Source organism: Amblyraja radiata, chromosome 6, assembly GCF_010909765.2.
Source record: "Amblyraja radiata isolate CabotCenter1 chromosome 6, sAmbRad1.1.pri, whole genome shotgun sequence".
Taxonomy (NCBI): Eukaryota; Metazoa; Chordata; class Chondrichthyes; order Rajiformes; family Rajidae; genus Amblyraja; species Amblyraja radiata.
The window spans coordinates 55,273,232-55,296,586 of record NC_045961.1 but is presented as its reverse complement, the minus strand read 5'-3'; the positions used below and the strand labels follow the sequence as shown (position 1 = coordinate 55,296,586).

Here is a 23,355-nt window from a genome sequence, read left to right as displayed (position 1 = left end):
TGTAGACTCTGAAGGAACCATTTCGGCATATGGGTTTATCTGATAGAACTGTGGACATGATCACAGCAGCACAGAGACTTTCCACTCAAAAACAATATTTATGTCATGTCAAGAAATGGACTAAATACTGCCTGGACAACAATCTAGACCACAGAAAGGTGGATATTCCAGCTGTCCTAGAATTCCTCACAAGCCTGCACTTTGAAGGACTCAGTTACAGCACGGTCAATAGTGCTAGGAGTGCCTTGTCCAGTTATTTATGGGAAGGCACAGAAAGACAGGGTGTCGGCTCACATCCTCTAGTAATAAAACTGCTACGAGGCATCTTTAACACTAACCCACCAAGGGCTAGATATAGCCAAATCTGGGATGTGAGCGTAGTCCTAAAAATGTTACGGAATTGGTCACCGGCTACGGCATTACCGCTAAACTATCTAACTATGAAAATGGTTATGCTTATGGCGCTGGTCACAGCGCAAAGGGTCCAGTCATTACAGAAGTTAAGATTGGATAACTTGACGGAGGCGACAGGAAGGCTGATTTTCGTGATCCAGGGCCTTATTAAGCAAAATAGACCAGGATCCGCGGGTCAGGTGATAGAGTTCATAGCCTATCCACAGGATGAACGTCTCTGTGTAGTAAAACACATCATGTTATATATGGACAGAACGAAGGCTATCAGAGGCAATGAAAAGGCTCTTTTAATTAGCCATAAGAAGCCATACCATAAAGTCTCGACTCAGACCATTTCACGGTGGCTGAGATATTGCTTAGTTCAGGCAGGAGTGGACACTAATGTATTCAAATCTCACTCCACCAGGGCTGCATCTACATCAGCAGCTAATCGCCTGGAGGTACCGATGGACAATATCCTCAGAACTGCAGGATGGTCATCAGAGAAAACGTTTCGCACATATTACAACAAACCAGTTAGAAAAGAAGAAACGTTTTCGGGCAAAATTTTGAGTTCTATTTAATTTACACCTGAAGCTTATAAGGTTTATAAATTGATTTAATAAATATTATTTACAATTTTTGCTTAAAAATGTTGGTATCATTGTGTTTTTTTTTAAATACCAGTAACAATTTCTCCCAAACTACCAAGGCAGTTGTGAAGATTGGACTCGTTCCACGGCATGAGGTCACAGAGCTTTGAAGTCTTCACGAAGTCACTCACGTGACTCCGAAGTAAAATAGTAAGATTAAACGAGAACTTACCAGTTTGAAGTTTGATCTTTATTTTATGAGGAGGAACGTTGAGGGAATACGTGCCCTCCGCTCCCACCCTTATATGGTCATATCTTAAACTGGTATCTCTTTAATAATCTTACTATCTTAGGTCATTATTTTCTATCTGTGACCTCACACCGCTGCTTTGAAGAATGACACGCATGCGCCGTAGGCGGGGTTCTTCACGTATTCCCTCAACGTTCCTCCTCATAAAATAAAGATCAAACTTCAAACTGGTAAGTTCTCGTTTAATCTTACTATTCTTGCCCTCATTTTACGGCCCTCTGTCTCCCAGCCTTCATTGGTTCCCATCCCCCTGTCATGGGTGGGTTTTCTTGCACTCTCCGGTTAACTGCACGCATACCCGTTCAAGTTGTTGACCCCACCTCCCCACTATTTAATGGTCAATACCAAATGTTGCAGTATATTTTGGTATGCATGGCATTAATAAACCAATACAATACCAGTACCAATGCTAGGTATGGATGCTCTACCCGTTCTGTCAAAATATAAACCAGTGTCTGAACTAGAAATCACGACGGATTGGGCAGACAAACCAGTATCTCCAGTTCCTTGCAGTCCCTTTCTGTCTTTTTTTAAATGTTCATCCTTCCTGATCTGGATATCTAGTACATCCTGCAAAATGGCACAGCCCATTTGCCATTTCAATTCAAAGGACAAAGGACATTCATAGCATTAACTCAAAACTGAACACAGAGTACTGGATAACTTAGCGGGTCAGGCATTATCCCTGGAGAACATGGAACTACGTGGCATCCAGGAATAAACTTCCTTTAATAACTGTTTTTTTCAACCTACCCCACCCAAATCCCATTGAAACTGTGGCTCAAGTTCCTGCTTTAAGTTTTGGCTTGTAGTGTTTAGCTATACGATACTCTATCCTCGAGTAAAATAAAACCAGTCAAGGAGATTGCAAAGTCAGATGGGAATAGCTACAGGAGAATTTAAATATGTTTAAGAAACAAGCAGATAGATGGCAGGTAAATTTCAATGTGGGCAAAGTCCTTCATAACGTTTCCAACAAAGCCAGTTACTTAAATGGAGAGAGAATCTTGTCTGTAATATTGAATTTATTCTGGGGGAAATGTTGCTTTCCTGACGGAAATTAAACTGATGATATGGCAACAATGCTGGCTGGCACACACAACATTTGGATGCATTTCAAGATTGCTATGAGGTAATTCAATCATTTTATAAATCACACTTAAAATACTGTGTACCATTTAAATTTGTACACATTAAAAGTGTACACACTTAAAATACTGTGTACCAAAGACTTTATTGCACCAGTTGAACAAATACAGAGGGAGGCATTCAGAATAATTGAGGGGATTAAGGGAATGAATTATGAAAGACAAATATGTGAATTGAGATGTTCTCATTAGAAGAGTGATGGATGAGAGGTGATTTGATTGTTATTAAGATTCTAACGGGACTCCATAATGAAGACAGTGCTAAGTTGTTTCACCTCGTCAGTTATAGATGGATTGATGGAGATTAATTTCTCCATTATTATTGTATATTTTAACTAGCAGGATAATGGAAGATAATGGCTTTATCATTATCAATTGTCTTCCATAGCACAGCTGGCAGAGCTGTTCCTCATAGCATCAGAGACCCAGGTTCAATCCTGACCTGTTTGTCTGGAGTTTGCACGTTCTTCCTGTGGCCGTGTGGGTTTCCTCCAGGTGTTCTGATTTCCTCCCACATCCCAAAAATGTGTGGGTTCATAGGTTAATTGGTCTTTGTAAATTGCCCCTAGTGTGTAGGGATTCGGTGATCTGAAGAGTCTGTTTCCATGCTCCAATCTTTCAATCAATCATCTAGCTGGACTTCTTTTTCATCAGTATTCCTCTGAGAAAGCCTGAAATTTTCAGAAAAATACATTTATCCTGTCTATTCCCCTCATGATCTTATACACAGCTGTAAGATTACGTCCCATCCTCCTGCGCTCCAAGAAATTAAGTCCCAGACTGCACAATTCTTTATTAAAGCTACAATTTTCATGAGAAATTTAAAGAAACACGTTGACCATTAAGCAGAAGTGTCCTTTGAAGGTAGTGCAGTCCCTAAGATATTTATGCTACCTGCTACTTGATTTATGCAGGTGGCCCAAGTTAAAACTTTTCCTATGATGATTTGTGATCACTATTGTGCTCAAGTGGAACAATGTTTTCTCACTGATGCTTGATTAATTGCTTGAACCTATTTTGAAATCGGAAATGTTGATGTGCTTTATTTTTGTGTATCACTCTAGTGCTTCCCACCAAAATTGTTATGCAGTCACTCAACTATATTAGAGTTCCCTGCCTAGAATTTAGATTATTTGGAAAATTGTCATCGTAGCACAGCAGCAAGAGTTGAACCTGCAAGGGGTGTACACAGTGCATATTACGGAGCCTCTTCAGGTTATAAGGAGGAGGATGAAGGATTGCAGGAGAGCATGCCAGGAACAGTCCCAGACATAACTCAATGTGGGGTGGGCACATGGTACAGGATTACTTACTTTCTTAGCAGTCATAGAGCATGAAAACAGGCCCTTCGGCCCAACTCTGCTAACTAAGGGTGCAACCCCAGACTGAGTGACCTGACCCGATCATGAGTCTTGGGCCTCTTCCCGCTGCACATTGGGTGACAGAAAATATCCTGTGAAAGAAATTATCCAGGAAACTGTTGAAAGTCTGTTTATTATGCATATTTTGCACAATAAAGGCTTCAATATTCCTATAGGGTATCCCAGAGACATTCAGGATAGTTTGGTACTATTCAATTCACCTCAACCCTATTGGATATTGGATTTGGTCCAGGGTACTGATGCGCTGCAATGCTGAAAACTATATTCTGAACTCTATCTTTGCCCTATCATACTTGAGTATGAACTGATTGTATCAATGATTGGTATGTCAGAATTATTAGGGCAGCATACAAAACAAAGATTTTCACTGTACTTTAGTACACATGACAATTAAAAAACCTAAAATTATCAGATATGCGCTTACAGCTATCAGGAGCGATTTTTGTTTTGTATACGATGTGGCTGTTAAAATCTGTAACCTGATAGCTGTGAGAAGCTTATTGCTGATAACTTGTGCCATGTTATCTCTGGGATACCCTCTAGGAACATATTATTAATGAAGTGTTAACGGAAAAACAAAACTTGATTAGGCACTGTCAACTTCATTTTAATGAAATGGAAACTGTGTTTAACATATTTATTGGCGTTTATTGAATACATATCTATCAAGAACGATAAGGAAAGCCGCTATTTTAATTTCCAAAAAGCATATGATAACAAATTGAAGGCCACAGCATAAGATAAACACTCACTGTGTTAAGAGCAATACATTAGCATGGATGGAGATTTGGTTAACAGAAGGATGAGTGAAGATTACTGCAAATTGTAATTGATGGGGTGCCAAAGTAATCATAGTTTATATTAATGATTTGCAAAAAGGTTTAGGTACATCTTGTTCCCGTTGCCTAGTAACAAGTCACGTGAGGATCGAGAGCTGAGATTCAAACCGAGGTCAGAGGGCATAACGGGCTGATGTGTACAAGAAGAGTTTGAGGAGATTTTTATTAAACGAGGCACAAGGTGTTTGGCAAAGCTTGGTGTCGCTTGTCCTTTACGTTCGGTCGTGAGATTTACTGGATTCTACAACTGGTGACCTCGTGGCTACACGCAACCTTCAATTTACTTACGAAATGTACGACGATAAAAGTGACGCGGTGTCAGTCAACAAAGTAAAACTCGACGTCCCAATGTTTTTTACAACCAACGCAAGAGTGCGCTCTTCGATACTAGAAGCTCGATTTCACTCCCTTAATGTCACGAGCCAACAAAAATTGGGTGCCTAGCAGCTCGTCTTCCAGAGCAGATCGCATGCGATGTCGAGGACGTGCTCCTTAATTCAAAGGATTTGACGCTGTGAGTGCTCACAATCACGATGCCAGTGACAAAGTCGTGGAAACAAGAAACTCCTTTATTTACGAGTCTGCAGCCCCCGGGTGTCTCTCCAACCGAGACACACCGAGACCAGGAAACCATCCTCTACTTATACAGCACCATTTGGCTGAATCAGCCTCCCCTTCTGGCTCCTTCCAATCAGAGCACTGAGGTTCACATTCTCACCAGAACACCCGTGATGCCCTTCAACGTCCAGGTTACCTCCCACATCATACATCGCATGTGCATTTAAATGAGACATTTTGTCATGATGGGTGTTGTAATATTCATGTATCTTATTAAGCATGAGCAGTACAGAGTAGTTCCTGCCCTTTCCCCCAGTTCTCGTAATGTTTCTGCTGGACTGCTTATCTTCTAATTCTCAACCTTGAAATGTCACTACCTGTTCTGCCGTTACTATCCAGCCAAGCGCGGTCGGGTGTTCGTGCTGAAGCTCACTATTATCCTACCTCAGCTATTTCTCAGGATTTCTAGTCTAAATCAACTATCCCTATTAACCCTTGCCTCACAATCCACCCTTTTTCTTTTGCTACGCAATTTTGATTTATACTATTTCCTCCTTCTCGAGTGCTAGCAGCAGACTCTTCGCCTCCCTATCCTCCTCTCGCTGGTCATACTGTGTTCTAAAGGCCATCATGGCGGCGTTGTTCTTTGTCAGGGCTGTCTCTATCAATCGCTGAGCCAACCCCCGTATGCAGGGAATGATACAACATCCGAATAGGCACAGCAACCCCATCATAACTACCACTGATGTTAGGGCTGATGTAAAGATGTGCTTCCATTTCCCAAACCAGGAGTCTAGAAACCCGGTCCAGGAGGTGTCTACTTCAGAGTTCTCGGCCAATTCGATAGACAGGGAGGTGAGACCTGCTAGGGCTCTTGACACTGACCCATCCGGAGCAGTGTTGTTGGGGATGAAGGTGCAACATTGTTCCCCAAACATTACACACACCCCTCCCTTCTCAGCCATTAGCATGTCCAAGGCCATGCGATTTTGCCAGGCCATTAGGCTGGTAGCTGTCAGTTGTTCCGCTAATCCTTCAACTGCATCTCGAGTGTAATTTATAAAGCGTTGTTGATTGTAGTATAGGTAGTTGATCCACTCCACATTTACTTACAGTGATTACCATCATTAGCACAAGTGCCAAGCACTGCATTTTATCTCTTATTTCAATCGCTCTTTCTCAAAGATCAGAGTCAGTGGTTTCTTTCCCTGTCTTACTGTCCACTCCTCCTCAGCCGGAGGTTCCACCGGTCCCTTTATTCGCACTGCATGTGTCCACCCTTTTTCTATTGTCCGCACTGCTGTTTCCGTGGTCAATAGTACCAAATATGGACCAGTCCAACGGGGTTGCAACTTTTCTTCCTTCCACGATTTTACAAGATCCCAGTCCCCCGCTTTCACAGAATGGATTGGAAAGTCGAGATGGGGACTCTTTGCCAGCAGCCCCTTGGTTTTTAAATCTGTAATAGAACGAGATACTGCCAGTAAATAGTTCCTTAAGAAAACATCACTACCCTCTATGGTGGGTATTCCTTCTATCTTTCCCAAATAATAAAGACCTAACTTGTTCAACCTTTCTCTGTATCTTAGTTGCTGAAACCCAGTCAACATTCTAATTGATCTCCTCTGTACTCTCCATATTTTGTTGACCTTTTTCCTATAATTATGCCTACCAAAATTATACACCATACTCCACAATTGACCTCACCAATACCTTGTACAATTTAACATTACAACCCAACTTCTATACACAATGCTCTGATTTATAAAGGCCAACACACCAAAATCTTTCTTTACCATCCTATCTACATGAGATTCCACCTTCAGGGAACTATGCACAGTTATTCCTAGATCCCTCTGTTCAACTTCATTCCTCAATTCACAATCATTTACCATGTACGTCCAATTTTGATTTGTCCTGTCAAGATGTATCACCTCACACTTATCAACATTAAACCCATCTGTCATGTTTCAACCCACTCTTCCAAATGACCTAAATCTCTCTGTACACTTTTAAAATCTACTTCATTATTCACAACACCACCTATCTTAGTATCATCTACATACTTATTAATCTATTTCACCACACCAACATCCAAATTATTGATTCACATGACAAACAACAGTGGACCCAACACACATCCCCGAGGTACCCCTCTAGTCACTGACCTCCAACCTGACAAACATCCATCCACCATTGCTCTCTGACATCTCCCATACAGCCACTTTTTAATCCGTCTTGCTATTCCTTACTAACCCCTTCTTAACCAACCTTATTTCCTTATTGAACCTTGTCAAAGGCCTTACTGAAGTTCATCTAGACAACATCCACCACTTTAACCTCATCAATTTCCCTAATAACCTTTTCAAAAAAAAATCAAGATTAGTTAAACATCACAATCACAAATCCATGCTAATTCTTACTAATCCTACCCAATTTATCCAAATTCCTATACTGTATATATATATTGTCTTTAGTATCCTTTCCATTATTTTTCCCACCACTGATGTCAAACAACGTTCTTGTTAAAACTCTACTCTTTTCTCACATCTTTGTCCTCCTGTTCACTTACCTCAGGGCTATTATCTATTCGTACCTGCGGGACAGCCCTCATGTAATTATTGAAATGGTATCAGGTATATCAACCTTCTAAACGAACATCGGTCGGTGGTTTAGAAAACTCATACATACACCTTGTCTTCGGGTTTAAAGGGTCCTTCCTCCTGGTCCACCTCCAACAGCTTTTACTTTACCTGTTCATAAATAGACTTGTATATCATAATTAACTGTTTCATATACTTTTTTAATTCTATCTTTAACTGTTCCAAACTCGGTCCCTTGTAGGGACCTCTCCATTGTGCCACCTGCTGGTTAGTTTGCATGCAACATCTCTTCAGTGCCAATGGCAGGGCATTGATTCAATTCAACTTTGTAATTACACAAATCTTATTTATATTAACCTTCAATGTTCCATTTATTCTTTCCACCATGCCTGTGACTGCAGGTGTTACACACCCAAATGTGTATTTTACTCTAAGGGCCTGTATTGCCAACTTGACTTCTCCCTAAATGAAAACAACCCGTTGTCAAAGCTGATTTCTGTAGGTCTACCAAACCTCTTAATTACCTTATTCATCATAAACGACACTACAGTGCTCATACCTAAATCGATTCAGACTTACCCTAGACATAACAACAGCTTATCATCTTCCAGATGCTGTTCTGGCTGCTTCGTCTGCACCATAATTTACCTTCTTATGTGCTTGACATGTACTGCTAACTTCTGGTCTCCATTTCACCGTACAATATCAACATATTTTCCAATCTAGTCTGAACTATATCCTGCCTTTCCCAAGGTCATCATCCTCTGTCCTACATTCTGAATTTTTTTTTTAAATCTCTCTCTCTCTTACATTGCTTTTCACTTGTGGAACAAACCAACAATTCATCCACATCATCAAATACTTTCTAAGGGTATACCTTCCAACTCTGCCTTTATCATCTAATTAAAACATGGGGCTAGTATTCAAAACCCTACCTCATCCTAGCCTTTCTTGACATCCTCCTTTAAATCCCTTTCTCTCTTGGGGACCCCAGTCCTGTTAGGGCTTATGTCCAGATTAATTTCACTCCTGATAGGACTTTTTGAGGAAACGTTCCCCAAAGACATTTATTATTGGCATGTAATTCTCTGGCCCTGCTTGGTTCTGTCATAGGACTCACCTGTGTCAGTTCATCACTTATTTCAGTCTTTTCAACCAGGTCCGTTGTTTATTGACAACATTGTCTTTCTTTTTCCAGCTTTCTTTTTAAGCTTTCCTGCTGGTTTGCAAGTCTTTTTCCTATCTTTGCGATATTTCTCGACCGCAGAGACCAACTGTTTGCTGAATCGGGGGTGGGAAATTAATAACAATCCCACCACCTCCTCCAATCTGCTTGACTTTAAGAAGAATGACATCCACCACAGTAGTTCATAATATAATGTTCATCAACTGGTTGCCTTCTATTTCTTGTTCATTTTCAACTCTCCACCTTTTCAGCTGGTTTTCCAGATAGGCTACATTATTTGCCTCTCCTTGTGTATCTCCCCTTTGTTCCTTGGGGTTCACCTTAAGTGGGTAACATTGTCTGAGGGCCTGCCATACCCTCTGCCTGACTGTGTCAAACAGTATGCCATTGCTTATTACATTGTTCGCATGAGTTTATACCATCCATCTTCAGTAGTTCTGTCACTTTAGTGGTTCCCATCACTTTTACCAACAGTGCCTTCAAATCTTCCATGGTCAATAATCGTCCCACGTTCTCCTCCTCCAAAGCCCTAATCCATTTCCTCCCCCATCAGGGATATAGGGTGAGGTATTTTTTTTATCCCTCTCAGTTTATGGGTGCCCCAAGGGATAATCTGTGTCTGTCCTTCTCTTTTCTCTTTAAAGCAGTCTCATCACTTTATCCCTATGCTTCCCACTTTAATCCTTTCTGGTATGCCTTCTTTCTTATTCTAAACTCAATTTCTTGCTTCGCAAATATTCTAGCCTCCTTGCAAATTCATTCACCTTTCTTTTTAAATCTTCCACTGACTCCTCCTGCTTTATTACTTTCACACCTGTCGTTTCCTACTTCTGTTATCTCCTAACTGCCTCTCTCTCCTTTCTTTCTAAACTTGAATATTTACCATAAAACAACAAACCATAAAAGCTGGTCATGTTTCATCAATTAACTTATTTCCAATTATTTCAATCCATATTCACCACTATTTTAAATGTCCAATTCCAAGCACTAGTAACAATTTTCCAAATTAACTTTACTGACAAGAAATCTGAAAGAACATCAGAAAATCCAAAAGCTGATTTTACAACTTCCCCTTTTAGGTTAGAGGATACAAACAGTTAATCGTTATCTTACAGTTGTTTGTAACCTTCCCCCATTGCTTCCAATTTATTTAAAGAAACCTACAGTGGAAATTTTTGATTCTGCTGTGGGTGGTCGTCTGTGTTCAACTCCATAATTTGTTGTGTTCTATTTTTTTTAAATTTATTTACTAACCTTTACAATGTGGTCTACAAATGCAATAATCAAAATAATTATCACATATATAAACCTCCTCTTTCATTCCAAACCGGTTTTTACACACAAATCACATTTGTTCCATTCTTACTTCAAATAAATTATTCAATTTATATAATTCTTATCTCCCTGTCCGACCTCTCCCGTCCGACAGAACATTCGCCCCAACGGACTATCGGGCAGAATGTGAGGACCGTCTTTACTCGGTCCCTTTTTCTTAACACTGTGTTTATCATACCTGCTTTGCCCGTACAGACCCCTGAACTCTTCAGGGCGGTAATACCTGCCTTGCCCGTACAGACCCCTGAATTCTTCAGGGCGGTATTTATCTTAACATCGTGTTTATCATACCTGCCTTGCCCGTACAGACCCCTGAACTCTTCAGGGCGGTAACCACAAGGTCTTAACCCAATCGCCCGAGAAGTACTTAATAGTCAACTTTCCTTACCCGGGTCCCGTGCACAGGAATTGCTCGATTGATCCCTTCCTTTACTCCTGATTCCCTCTTGTTTCCAGAGCCTCTTGTCCGGATATCACTTGCTCAAACGGCTGACGGCAAGCAAGGAGTCTGAGACCGCTGAACTCAGCGGGGTGCACCGTCCCTTCTTCCGTATACTCCCGCCAGCCGTCCGGAGTGGGATCCCGGAACCGAGCCCCCAAGCTTGTGAGATGCAAATGTGAGTGCTCACAATCACGATGCCAGAGACAAAGTCGTGGAAACAAGACACTCCTTTATTTACGAGTCTGCAGCCCCCGGGTGTCTCTCCAACCGAGACACACCGAGACCAGGAAACCATCCTCTACTTATACAGCACCATTTGGCTGAATCAGCCTCCCCTTCTGGCTCCTTCCAATCAGAGCACTGAGGTTCACATTCTCACCAGAACACCCGTAACGCCCTTCAACGTCCAGGTTACCTCCCACATCATACACCGCATGTGCATTTAAATGAGACATTTTGTCATGATGGCTGTTGTCGTATTATTCGTGTATCTTATTAAGCATGAGCAGTACAGAGTAGTTCCTGCCCTTTCCCCCAGTTCTCGTAATGTTTCTGCTGGACTGCTTATCTTCTAATTCTCAACCTTGAAATTTCACTACCTGTGCTTCTGCTGTTACTATCCAGCCATCGAGGTATCGGGTGTTCGTGCTGAAGCTCACTATTATCCTACCTCAGCTATTTCTCAGGATTTCTAGTCTAAATCAACTATCCCTATTAACCCTTTCCTCACAACGCCATACGACGAGTTTAAATCCGTGTCTTGGAGCGAACGCAGCCCTCAAAGCAAGCCCGCATTTCGGAGCTGCTGGGAGATGATAATCTCGGCGATAGGAGGCCATCACAAATGCTGCGGAGATGGCGCAGGCTGGCAATAAATGAAGACATTGATGGTGATGTCTGGAAGCAGAAGTTTCTCAGATGCATGCCTACTCAGGTGCAGGGGCACGTAATAGGTATGTTTCAATCGGCCAGCATAGACGAGCTCGCAAAACAGGCCGACATTGTCATGGAGACAATTACTGTGCTGCAGTTGACGGTGGTTAATGCAGCGACAGTAAAGCCGGAGAATGCACAGTTGGAACAGCAAATTGCAGTGCTCACTGCGCAAGTCCAGGCTTTGGCAGCCCAGCAGAGCCATCCCCATTTCAGGTTTAACGCAAACCTTGGGGGTCGGGGACGGGGCCGAAGCGACACCCAACGCATTTGCTGGAAACACCGCAAATTTGGTGCAGCAGTTCGGTCATGTCAACCTCCTTGCTCTTTCTATAAATATCAACACCAGGGGAAACGACGAGGCCCGGCTGTAAAGGCGACTAGCGCACGTGGGCAAACTAGCCACCGCATTGTTCTCATCGACCGCCTTTTCGGGTATGCAATATCTTATTGACTCTGGCGCCGAGTTATCGGTCGTTCTTTCCAGTTCCCAAGAGAGTTTACACCCTAACCCCGGATGTGTTCCCACTGCCGCAAAAAATTCCAGCATACGGACATTCGGTCAGAAATCAGTCACGCTTGCCTTCGGTCTGCAGAAAACGTTTCGCTGGATTTTCACAGTCGCCGACGTATCAAAACCTATTATCGGAGTGGATTTTCTTCCACACTTTTCTTTGCTGGTGGATTTAAGAAATCGCCGCTTGAGTGATTGCAGTACTCGTTCACAGGTGAACTGCATCTGCCGTCCGGCATTGACTATCTCTCACCTTACCAGCCTCCAACCCAGCACCAGCCCATATCAGGAATTACTGAAACAATTTCCGCGACTAATAACTCCGTCTTACCGGCACAATGATATCAAACACTCTGAAGAGTTTGAGGAGATTTTTATTAAACGAAACACAAGGTGTTTGGCAAAGCTTGGTGTTACTTATAGTCATGAGATTTAGTGGATTCTACAAAGGAACTAAATGTATTGGTTTAGAAAGTGATCACGGGATCTACGCTCGCTCCCAGGAAGGAATCGTGTCAATTCTACTCCCTTGATCCCACTTCATAGCCCTGCAAATCATTCCTTCTCAGCAATCTATACAATGTTCTACCTAAATGGTGTCAACGGTTCAAAGGTTATTTCAAAGGTTATTTTATTGGTCACATACATCTAGGTGTAGTGAAATGCTTCTTGCCATGCAGCACATAAAGAAAGAATACAGACATAACAGTAATAAAGAAATTTAAACATAAAAACATCCCCCCACAATGGTTCCCATTATGAGGGAAGGCACAAAGTCCAGTCCCATCCCCAGTTCACCCATAGTCGAGCCTATTGAGGCCTCCACAGTTGCCTCTACGGAGGCCCGATGTTCCAGGCCGTTCTCGCCGGGTGATGGTGCTTCGGCGTCGGGAGAATCCTCACAGCGGCTTGCGATACCTGGAACGGCCGCTTCCTTAATGGAGGCCGTGGCTTCCAAAGCCAACAAGGCCGCGCCGGATGGAGCTCCACTACTGGTGATCTCGCCGAGAGATCCCAGGCTCCCGATGTTAAAGTTCAGCGCCGCCGCCCGCGGCTGGCCGCTCCACAGTCCTACAGCTCCGCGATGTTTCATCAGCGGTCTCAGCTCACCGGAACTCCAGCGCGGCGACCCGGGCAAGGCAACGCCCGCTCCGCGATAGCGCTCCAGCGCTGTGCCGCCTCCGAAGCCGAGGTTCTGGGCGGTCCCCGACACGTCAAGTGGGAAAAGGAAAATTACAACAGGATCTGGGGGTCCTTGTTCATCAGTCACTGAAAGTAAGCATGCAGGTACAGCAGGCAGTGAAGAAAGCGAATGGCATGTTGGCCTTCATAACAAGAGGAGCGGCTGGGCTTGTATACTCTGGAATTTAGAAGGATGAGAATGGGATCTTATTGAAACATACAAGATTATTAAGGGATTGGACACGCTAGAGGCAGGAAACATGTTCCCAATGTTGGGGGAATCCAGGGGCCAGAATCAGGGGCTATAATTTAATAATAAGTGGTAAGCCATTTAGAATGGAGATGAGGAAAAACTTTTTCACAGAGAGAGAGTTGTGAGTGTGTGGAATTCTCTGCCTCAGAGGGCAGTGGAGGCTGGTTCTCTGGATGCTTTCAAGAGAGAGTTAGATAGAGCTTTTAGGGATAGCAGAGTTAAGGGATATGGAGAGAAGGCAAGAAAAGGGTGCTGATTGTGGTTGATCAGCCATGATCACATTGAATGGCGGTGTTGGCTCGAAGGGCCGAATGGCCTACTCCTGCACACCACATCCATGGTTATGAGTTCAATACAAAAAGTTATTCCTTGCATCCCTAGTACGTTTTACTCAAAGAAACTTACATTTATGACTTCCCCAGTCTTTGAATCAACTGCTAATGGGCAGAGATACCCTCTTGCTTAGCCAGGGCTCGAAATTAGCGGTTGCTCGGATGCCAATGGTGACCTAAAGTGCTACGGGCAACCTAAAAGCCCTGCCATTTTGCCCGGCTTGGCAAGCAACCGGGACACCTATCTTTTAATTCTGATCGGGCCCCCCTCTCAATCTCTCTCTGTGTCACTCTCCGTCTCCGCCCGCCATCCGTATCCATGTCAGGGTCTCGGGTCTCCGCTCGCTCCTCATCCGCCATGGCCTGCACATCCTCCCCCTGCACATGCGCACAACCACAGCCAGCACATCGTCAGCCGTGGTTCTGCGCATGTGCCGCCCTGCACATGCGCACTGCCACGGCAACTGATCGGCGTTGGCCACTTTCTCCCTCGCTTTGAATTGTGGGGGATTTGGTCGCCATTGCTGTCCGGTCACCGCCTCGCCGCGACCGCTGAAAACCAATGCAGAATCACTTCCTGGAGCTGGAGTAACATCCAGGAGTTATGCCCCTGTCCCACTTAGGAAACCTGAACGGAAACCTCTGGAGACTTTGTGCCCCACCCAAGGTTTCTGTGCGGTTCCCGGAGGTTTTTGTCAGTCTCCCTACCAGCTTCCACTACCTGCAACGTCCAGCAACCACCTGCAACCTCCAGGAACCGCACGGAAACCTTGTGTGGGGCGCAAAGTCTCCAAAGGTTTCTGTTCAGGTTTCCTGTGGGACAGGGGCATAACTCTTGCTTCTTGGTTTCCTGGTTTTCCAAAAATATTCCAAATGGAATTTAAACAGGAGTGGACCCACCACCACCAAACTCTGAAAAATAACAGCCTATTGCACTTTATCTGTTTATTTATTGTGTATATATATATATATGGTCTATGGTATATAGACACACTGAACTTTTATCTCCTGTTCTGTATTAAGTTTACATATTCTGTTGTGCTGCAGCAAGCAAGAATTTCATTGTCCTATCTGGGACACATGACAATAAAACTCTCTTGACTTGGACTTAAGCAAAAAAGGGTTCTTGGGAAATAAGAGCTACCTTAAATTTAGTTGCGTCTGGTTACGTAACTGTGGTAGGGTGAAGACTATTTTAATGCTTTAATTGTGCGGGGGAACTCCATGGAGTAGCCAGCATTTCTGGATAGAAGAAATTGGGTGACGTTTCGGGTAGAGACCGTTCTTTAGATTTCCTCTGGTTTTAGTGTTTTTAATTTAATTTAAAGTTACAGCATGGAAACAGGCCCTTCGGCCCCCCGAGTCCACGCCGACCACCGATCACCCGTACACTAGTTCTATGCCACACATTAGCGACGTTAGTCAAGAGTGTTTTATTCTCTCACGTCCCTGTTAGAACAATGAAATCCTTACTTACAGCAGCACAACAGAATATGTAACCATAGTACTCTGCAAACAATGTTATAAACGTATGTGTCTATATATTAAAAACTGTGTGTGTGTGTGTGTGTGTGTGTGTGTGTGTGTGTGTGTGTGTGTGTGTGTGTGTGTGTGTGTGTGTGTGTGTGTGTGTGTGTGTGTGTGTGTGTGTGTGTGTGTGTGTGTGTGTGTGTGTGTGTGTGTGTCAGATTCCGTTTTCAGATATTTTTGCCCTTTGATTCCTTGGTCCGCCAACACCACATGCTGAAACTCCGTGTTTTTTTCCATTTCGCTAGCGATTTCACTTTTACATTCACTAATCCACTCCTCATTAAATTTAGACATTTTTATGTGCACATTTTTAAATAAAATCCTTCCCCCCCACTCACTCATTTTAAAATCTAAACCGGACTCACAATCTCTTGACGTCACAATGCCACTTGCCGACCAATCCAGGCCCACCTGCCTCCAAGCCCCCCCCCCCCGCCGCTGTGGATTAAAGGCGCAGAAAGATCGAGAAAGTTCTGCAGAACAAACATTCTCCAGCTCCGTTCCGCTGTAGCTTCTTTGTTCTACACATCTCGGGACAGCGACTCCTCACGCGCCTTGCACTCTCATTCCAGCTGTGGGTTTACAGAGTCATAAGCCGCTTAGGATACTGAGTTGGATGATCAGCCATGATCATATTCGATGGCGGTGCAGTCTCGAAGGGCCGAATGGCCTACTACTGCACCTATTTTCTATGTTTCTAAGTCCTGAATTGCATTTGTCTGACGATAAAAATCTGCTTCTTTATTTTTATTGTATTGAATTTAATTGTTTCTCATTTAACTGCTCGAGTGTGTGTGTGGGGGGGAGGGGTGGTTAGTGTGTGTGTCTTCGCAGGCCACACCCCCCCCCCCCCGCAACCGTGCTATGGAGGAACAGACCCAACGGGTCTGCACTTGGTCTCGTATACTTATAAAACTGTGTGTGTGTGTGTATGTCATTTTTTTGGCCTTTGATTCGTTACTCCGCCAAACCCAGACGCCAACATGCCGAGATTTTTACCATTTTGCCAGCCATTTCACTTTTACATTCACTCATCCATTCCTCATTAAATGTAGTCATTTTTCTGTACACATTTTTATCCTCCCCCTACTCATTTTTTCACCTCCTGCTTGCCAGCAACCATAACGGCTGCTGCCGCCCGGCTCTCCTCCAAAAACGTCGACATTTTTCCCATTTCGCTAGCGACCGACATTTTTCACATTTCGCTAGCGATTTTACTTCCTCCACTCAAACCCCCCCCCTCTCCCCGGCCCGGCTCTGCCACGCTGGGCGAAGCCAAAGATCGCCTGCTCCCCCCGTTGCTTTTCGCCGTCCTCGCTGGCTTGCAGTGTCCGAAGATCCCGCGCGTCAACGGTCTGTCGGCCCGCAGGCGCATTGAGGGCATACGCAGCGTCTTGACGTCGTACGCAGCGCCTTGACAGCGTACGCCTAGCGCGTGGCGTTGCGTGATTATGTCAGGCCGCCCCCTCGGGAACAGACCCAACGGGTCTGCACTTGGTCTAGTAATTTCTTAAATAGGAAATCTTGAAAACTGAAGGAAGAAAAAAACACACAAAATTCAGTTTGCAAAGAGAAATTATGTAAATGTTTTGAGTTCAACGCTTCATCATAAGTAGAGGTTGTTTAAGTGTTGAGATCTGTGCTCTGTAAAAACAAAAAAGCGAAAGTGAAACAATTTTTATTTTAAACAGCATATGTAGCTCCGGATTCCAGCATTTGCAGTCTCATTTCTCCATGTCTAGTTCTAATTTAGATTACCAGATTTTGTTGAACATGATTCTGTGATGTGGTTTTATCAGAGTAATTTTGAATACAACAATTAATTTCACATTGGATTTTAACGTGAAAATTATGGATAATTTTAAACAACAATGTACTTTTCTATTATAGATGTCATTAACCTTTCTGAAGTAATAGAATGACAAGTCTGCTAAAGCGTCACTGTTCAGAGGTTAGTCCATCTACTGATGCTTTCCTGTAGTGCCTGAGTTCATTAATTTTGTGTTGCATGAGGCAAGCTCTAGATGTGGGATTAGTAATGCGGATAAATTGCTGCAATATATCAGATATAACAACATAATTGCCTCGGAAAAAGAAGAAAATCCAGCATGATACTCGGCTTATGATCCATGAAATTAACTAAAGAGGTTTCTGTAAGCTCTTAAAGGGCACAAAGTGCTGGAGTAATTCAGTGGGTCAGGCAGCTTCTCTGGAGAACATGGATAAGTGACTTTTCAGGTCAGGACTCTTCTGAAGTGTCCCAACCCAAAATGTCTCATTTCTATGTACTCCAGAGATGCTGCCTGACCTGCTGCATTTCTCCAGCACCTTGTGTCTTTTTTGTGTAAGCCAGCAGCTACAGTTCGTTGTTTCTACATGGTATAAACTCTTCGATTAGCTATTTATAATCTATGTCCCACCATTTCACTTTTGGAAAGGAGCAAGCAAAAGAAAGGGAAGGACATGATGTGGGATGTGGCAAGGTTGCAGTGTAGCGTTATGAGGGAGAAAAGAGAGTAGAAGAGCCGTCTGCAAATTTACTTCAATTAGTAAGAGCCAGAGGGGTTAAAGAAAGAATCCCAGAATGTGACCCGAATTGTTTAAGACGTACTTGCCAATTGGAAAGGGTATGGGCAGAATATCAGTTGGTTTAATTGGGCTAATTTAGATGTACAATACAAGCAGATGCTTTGAGTGGTGACGTTTCAGGAGGTTGAAACACCACACATGGACTCATAGATCATAGACTCGTACAAAATGCCAGAGTAACTCAGCGGGTGAGGCAGCATCTCTGGTGAGAAGGAATGAGCGACATTTTGGGTTGAGACCCTTCTTCAGACGCCAGGGGAGGGGGCGAGACAAAGATAGAATGTAGTTGGAGACAGTAAGACCAGTGGAAGAACTGGGAAGGGGATGGAGAGAGAAAGCAAGGGCTATCTGAAGTTAGAGAAGTCAATGTTCATACCGCTGGGGTGTAAACTACCCAAGCGAAACATGAGGTGCTGTTCCTCCAATTTGAGCTGGGCCTCACTCTGACAATGGAGGAGGCCCAGGACAGAAAGGTCAGATTGGGAATGGGAGGGGGAGGTGAAGTGTTGAGATACCGGGAGATCAGGTAGGTTAAGACGGACTGAGCGGAGGTGTTCAGTGTCTACATTCTATCTTTGTCCAGCCCCCTCCCCTGACATCAGTCTGAAGAAGGGTCTCGACACAAAATGTCGCCCATTCCAGAGATGCTGCTTCACCCGCTGAGTTACTCCAGCATTTTGTGTCTACCTTCGATTTAAACCAGCATCTGTAGTTCTTTCTTACACATGGACTCGTACAACATGGAAACAGACCCTTCAGCTCAACGGGGAGTGGCTAGAAAATGTAGGGAGATGTCGGAGATGGTTCAAGTGAATTTAAGTGCAGGATGGAAATTAGTGGTGAAGTTGATGAAGTCAGTGAGTTCTGCAAGGGTGGTGGAGGTAGCACCAATGCAGTCGTCAATGTAGCAGAGGTAGAGTTCGGGGATAGAGCCAGTGTACGACTGAAACAGGGATTGTTTGACGTACCCTACAAAGAGGCAGGCATAGCTAGGGCCCATGCGAGTGCCCATAGCTACTCCTTGGATCTGGAGGAAGTGGGATGAGTCAAAGGAGAAGTTGTTGAGGGTAAGGACCAGCTCTGCTAGGCAGACGAGAGTATTGGAGAACGGAAATTGGCTTGGTCTGCGGTCGAGGAAGAAACGGCTTTAAGTAGGTATGTTGCAAAACATACCTGAAGCGTCGCTGAAAATCTGTCCCAGCCCGTGTGCGCGATTTTGGCGCCGTTTAGAGGGGGGCGGGTTTAAAACGCGATTTTCCCTTGGCTGTTCAAATCGAGGTTTTTCAGCCTAGTTAATTATTAACGAAAAATCGCTGGAAGATTCCCTCGCTTGAGCTATTATTAGTTTTAAGGGGTTTATTTAATTGTTATAGTAGGTTAAAAATTAACCTCTAAACCCCCGACCGCCGACAACGGGCCAGATCTCATACAGGGGACAACGGAAGGTAGGCTGTTTATTTTTACGTTAAAAAGGGCTTCTTAAGATCCCTTTAATCAAAGTTTAATGGTGCGAGTAGCTAATTTTGGGCCCATTATATCCCGCAGTATTTTTCTGGGCATTTGAGGGCACAAATCTACCGCAATGTGAACGTTCTAAACCAGCGCGTTCACAGGATCCCAATAGAAAGCTGATTTAAATGGACTTTAATTTACATCAATTAAACACTAAATTCCTTCCATTTGGCCTATAAATTAATGTAAATGAGATTTTAAAATCATGTTTTATTGTGAATTGTTTGTGAATTTTATTTGGACACTTAGGCTATTTAAAAATGTTAATCATTTATTAAGAAATGGATAGATGTTTAGATCTAGTAATTGAAGTTTGGAATTAGCTACAATTAGGTAACTAACTAATTATATGCTTTAATTTCAGGTCATCCAAGTAAGATTATTTTATATTTGTTTCAGAATGCTTCAATCTATGATAACTGAAAATTTCATTCAGTTCTCTTAATTTTTAAGAAAGTTATGGGCTTTTGACTGTCCACGATCACAGCTTTTTTGTTATGTCCATAGAAAATCAATAGGGAACAAGATGCTAATTTCCGAGTATGAAAATGGCCATAACTTTTTAAATACTTGAGATATGAAAGTGAATTAGGTGTCAAATTAAACTTATTTCTATGCTTTATCTGATGGGATAAATTGCAGACTTGATTTTTAAAATCTCAAAATTTTGTAACATTGCTGCTTTAAGACCCTCCTGGTGGGGGATGGAGGTGTAGAGTGACTGGACATCCATGGTGATGATGAGGGAGTGGGGGCCTGGAAAACGGGTCATTGAGATGAAGAGCGTGTGAGGTGTCTTCAACTAAGTCTTTTCACTGATTGAAGTGAGGATGTGTGTGAGAGTGTGTGTCAGTCAATCAATCAGATTTATTCATCATATACACAATAAAGTGCAGTGAAATGAACTTGCCAGCAGCGGTACAATGAAAAAGAACACACAATATACAATAAAAATTTAAGACAAACATCCACCACAGCAATCTTCACTGTGGTGGAAGGTACAGTCAGTCCTCCTCCATTGATACCCCGTGGTCGTGGCCATAAACCTCCGCAGTTGCCGCTGCGAGATGGCCAGATGTACAGGCCATCTCTTGTCTGAAAAGTAAGTCCCGAATCGGTGCTTCCCTATTGGAGACCGTGGCTTCAGGATGTTGTAGGCCGCAGGCCAGCGGTCGGAGCTCTTCTCCAGGGATCCCCAGCGAGGGATCCCGCTCCGGAAGGTAAGTCCACGCCGCCCGTGGCTAGATGCTCCGTGGCTTCAGGATGTTGTAGGCCGGCAGTCGGAGCTCTTCTCCGGGGATCCCCAACGAGGGATCCCAGGCTCCGGACGCCACGCCCGCGATTCAGGCTGTAACAGTCCAAGGGCCAGCGATTGGAACGCTACCTTCTGTCGACCCCAGCATGGGTTTGCCCCGCTCTGCGATGAAAAGTCCACACTGCGCCTGCTGCTGAAGCTCCGGGCCCGACTCCGGGAAAGGCCGCACCAATCCATGGTGTCAGCCGCGAGGGAGGCAACATGGAAAAAGTCGCCTCTCCGTGGAGGAGGCGACTGAAAGAGGTTCCTCCCTTTCCCCCCTTTCCCCCCTCACCACCCCCCACACAAGACACACCAAGAGACATTAAAACACACATTTGGACATATTAAAAAAAACAAAAAAGTAGAAATGACGAACATGCTGCTGGCAGGGCAGCTGTCTCGCAGCGCCTCCCCACTGAGTGTGTGTGAGAGTGTGTGCCAGTATGTGTGAGAGGGTGTGAGTGTGTATCAGTGTGTGAGGGTGTGTCAGTGTTTGTGAGAGTGTGTGTGAGATTGTGTGTGAGAATGTATGTGTTGAGAGAGTGTGTCAGGGTGTGTGTTAGGTTGTGTGTCAGTGAAGCAGCGACATCACCCGGAGTGAGTGGAAATTTGGAGACTTAGCGTTTCCCCGGCCCCCTCGGCAATGCGGGCCGGTCTAGGTGCTTGTGTCCAGCTGGGGTCAGGGGGAGGTGAGGGTCAGTGACGTGGGGGTCGGGCATCGGAGCGGAGCCTTAGCCCGAGATTCATCCCCGTGGCTCCGGTGGTGGCACCGATGCCCCCACTCACCCGGTCCGCTCCTGGCTCCGGGCCAGGGTTAAAACTCCATAGGGTGTGGACAGAGCGGCCGACGAACACAGAGCGGCCGTTGGTGAGGGTGTGAGGTGTGAGCGGTGCCTCGGGGGTCGGTGCTGGGACCACGGCGTGTCTCACCTATCACACCATTTGCTCGGGAAGTTGTAGATTCTGAATTAAACTACTTCCCCCCCCAAGTCATCCTCCCCCCATCCCCCCTCCCCCAAATGAGTGTTGTGGTTCGTGAATCACATATCCGGGAAAAAGGCTACGCATTCACCTTATGTATTCCCCTCATGGTTTTTACTCACCTCTAAAACAATTTTTGCTTGCTTTTGAATTTCCAGCACCTGCAGATTTTGGTTCCATGAATGTCAAATGGAATCATTAGTACTACGGTTACATTGCCATTTTCAATAGTGTGCGATGGGCTTAAGCCAATCAAATTGCTCATTCTTTACGGGAAACCCATAAAACAGAAAACTATTCTCATTGATTGGATCTGGAAGCCTTGGGCGAATTGAATTGTTCGTGACTTCTTTATTTATTTTTTAAAAACTTTTTTTTTGAGCATGAGAAATTCTGTGATCAGTGTGAGAGCGAGAATTTCATGAAATGCGTGAGTCTCACGCTCAATGCGTGAGAGTTGGCAGCTCTGCTATACCTCAGGGCTTCAAGTCCTGGCAAATCTTCTCTGCACTCTTTCCAATTTAACTTCCTTCTTGTAGCAGGGTGACCAAAACTGAACACAATATTCTAGATACAGCCTCATCAACATCTTGTACGACTGTGACATAATATCCAACATCTTATTCAGCACCCTGGCTGATAAAGGCCAATGTACTAAAAGCCTTCTTGACTACCCTATTTATCTGTGATGCCATTTTCAAGGAACCCTGTACCTGCACTCCTACAACTCGTCCGCTCTACAACACTCCCCAGGGTTCTGCCAATTCACTGTGAAGAATCAGTCTATAGAAATGTCTCAACCAGAACTGCCATCAGTCCAATTTCCTCCACAGTTGCTGAGGTCCTCCAGCACTATGTTTATTGCTACAGTTTCCTCATTCTAAAAGGTTTCTCATTGCAATGGAAATATGTAATTTTCTGGAGTTTGTTAAAAATGTTTGATTACAAGGAAAGTTGCTCCAGTCTGGTGGTGCACACTTTCAAGCTTCTGTACCTTCTGCCCGACAAGAACGGCGAGACGAATGAATCATCATTTGCTAATCAAAAAACTGGAAAAGTATGGAATCAGAGGGGTTGTACTAGAGTGGATGAGAAGCTACATAAGTAAAATACATCAGTTTGTGCAAATAGGGGACTGCAAATCAACATGCTTAGAAATAACTTGTGGAGTCCCACAGGGGTCGGTTTTGGGCCCCAAATTATTTATTTTGTATATTAATGATATATGTAGGGTGTCAAACCTCTTGAAATTTGTGTTATTTGCAGATGACACTCATATTTTCTGTGATGGGGACAATTTGCAGCAGCTTTTGGAGGTGGTCACAGCAGAAATCAGTAAACTAAAAACATGGTTTGATTTGAATAAATTATCATTAAATTTAAACAAAACCAAACTTATGCTGTTTGGAAAACGCAAAATAAATACACAAGTAAAAGTAATGA

The 23,355-nt window shown here is 43.9% G+C and overlaps 1 protein-coding gene across 3 annotated transcripts in view; it reads left to right on the top strand.

Moving 5' to 3' along the window:
• The window catches only part of LOC116974449 (probable tRNA methyltransferase 9B), a 42,489-nt gene that overhangs the window by 9,064 nt on the left and 10,070 nt on the right, over positions 1–23,355 (top strand). For 2 of the 3 annotated variants that reach the window (XM_033022895.1, XM_033022894.1), the window contains exon 2: positions 17,424–17,484. The exons of the other annotated variant lie outside the window; for it this stretch is intronic. The gene's annotated coding sequence lies outside the window, so the exon portion shown is untranslated. The remainder of the gene's footprint in view (positions 1–17,423; positions 17,485–23,355) is intronic. 3 annotated transcript variants of the gene reach the window in all.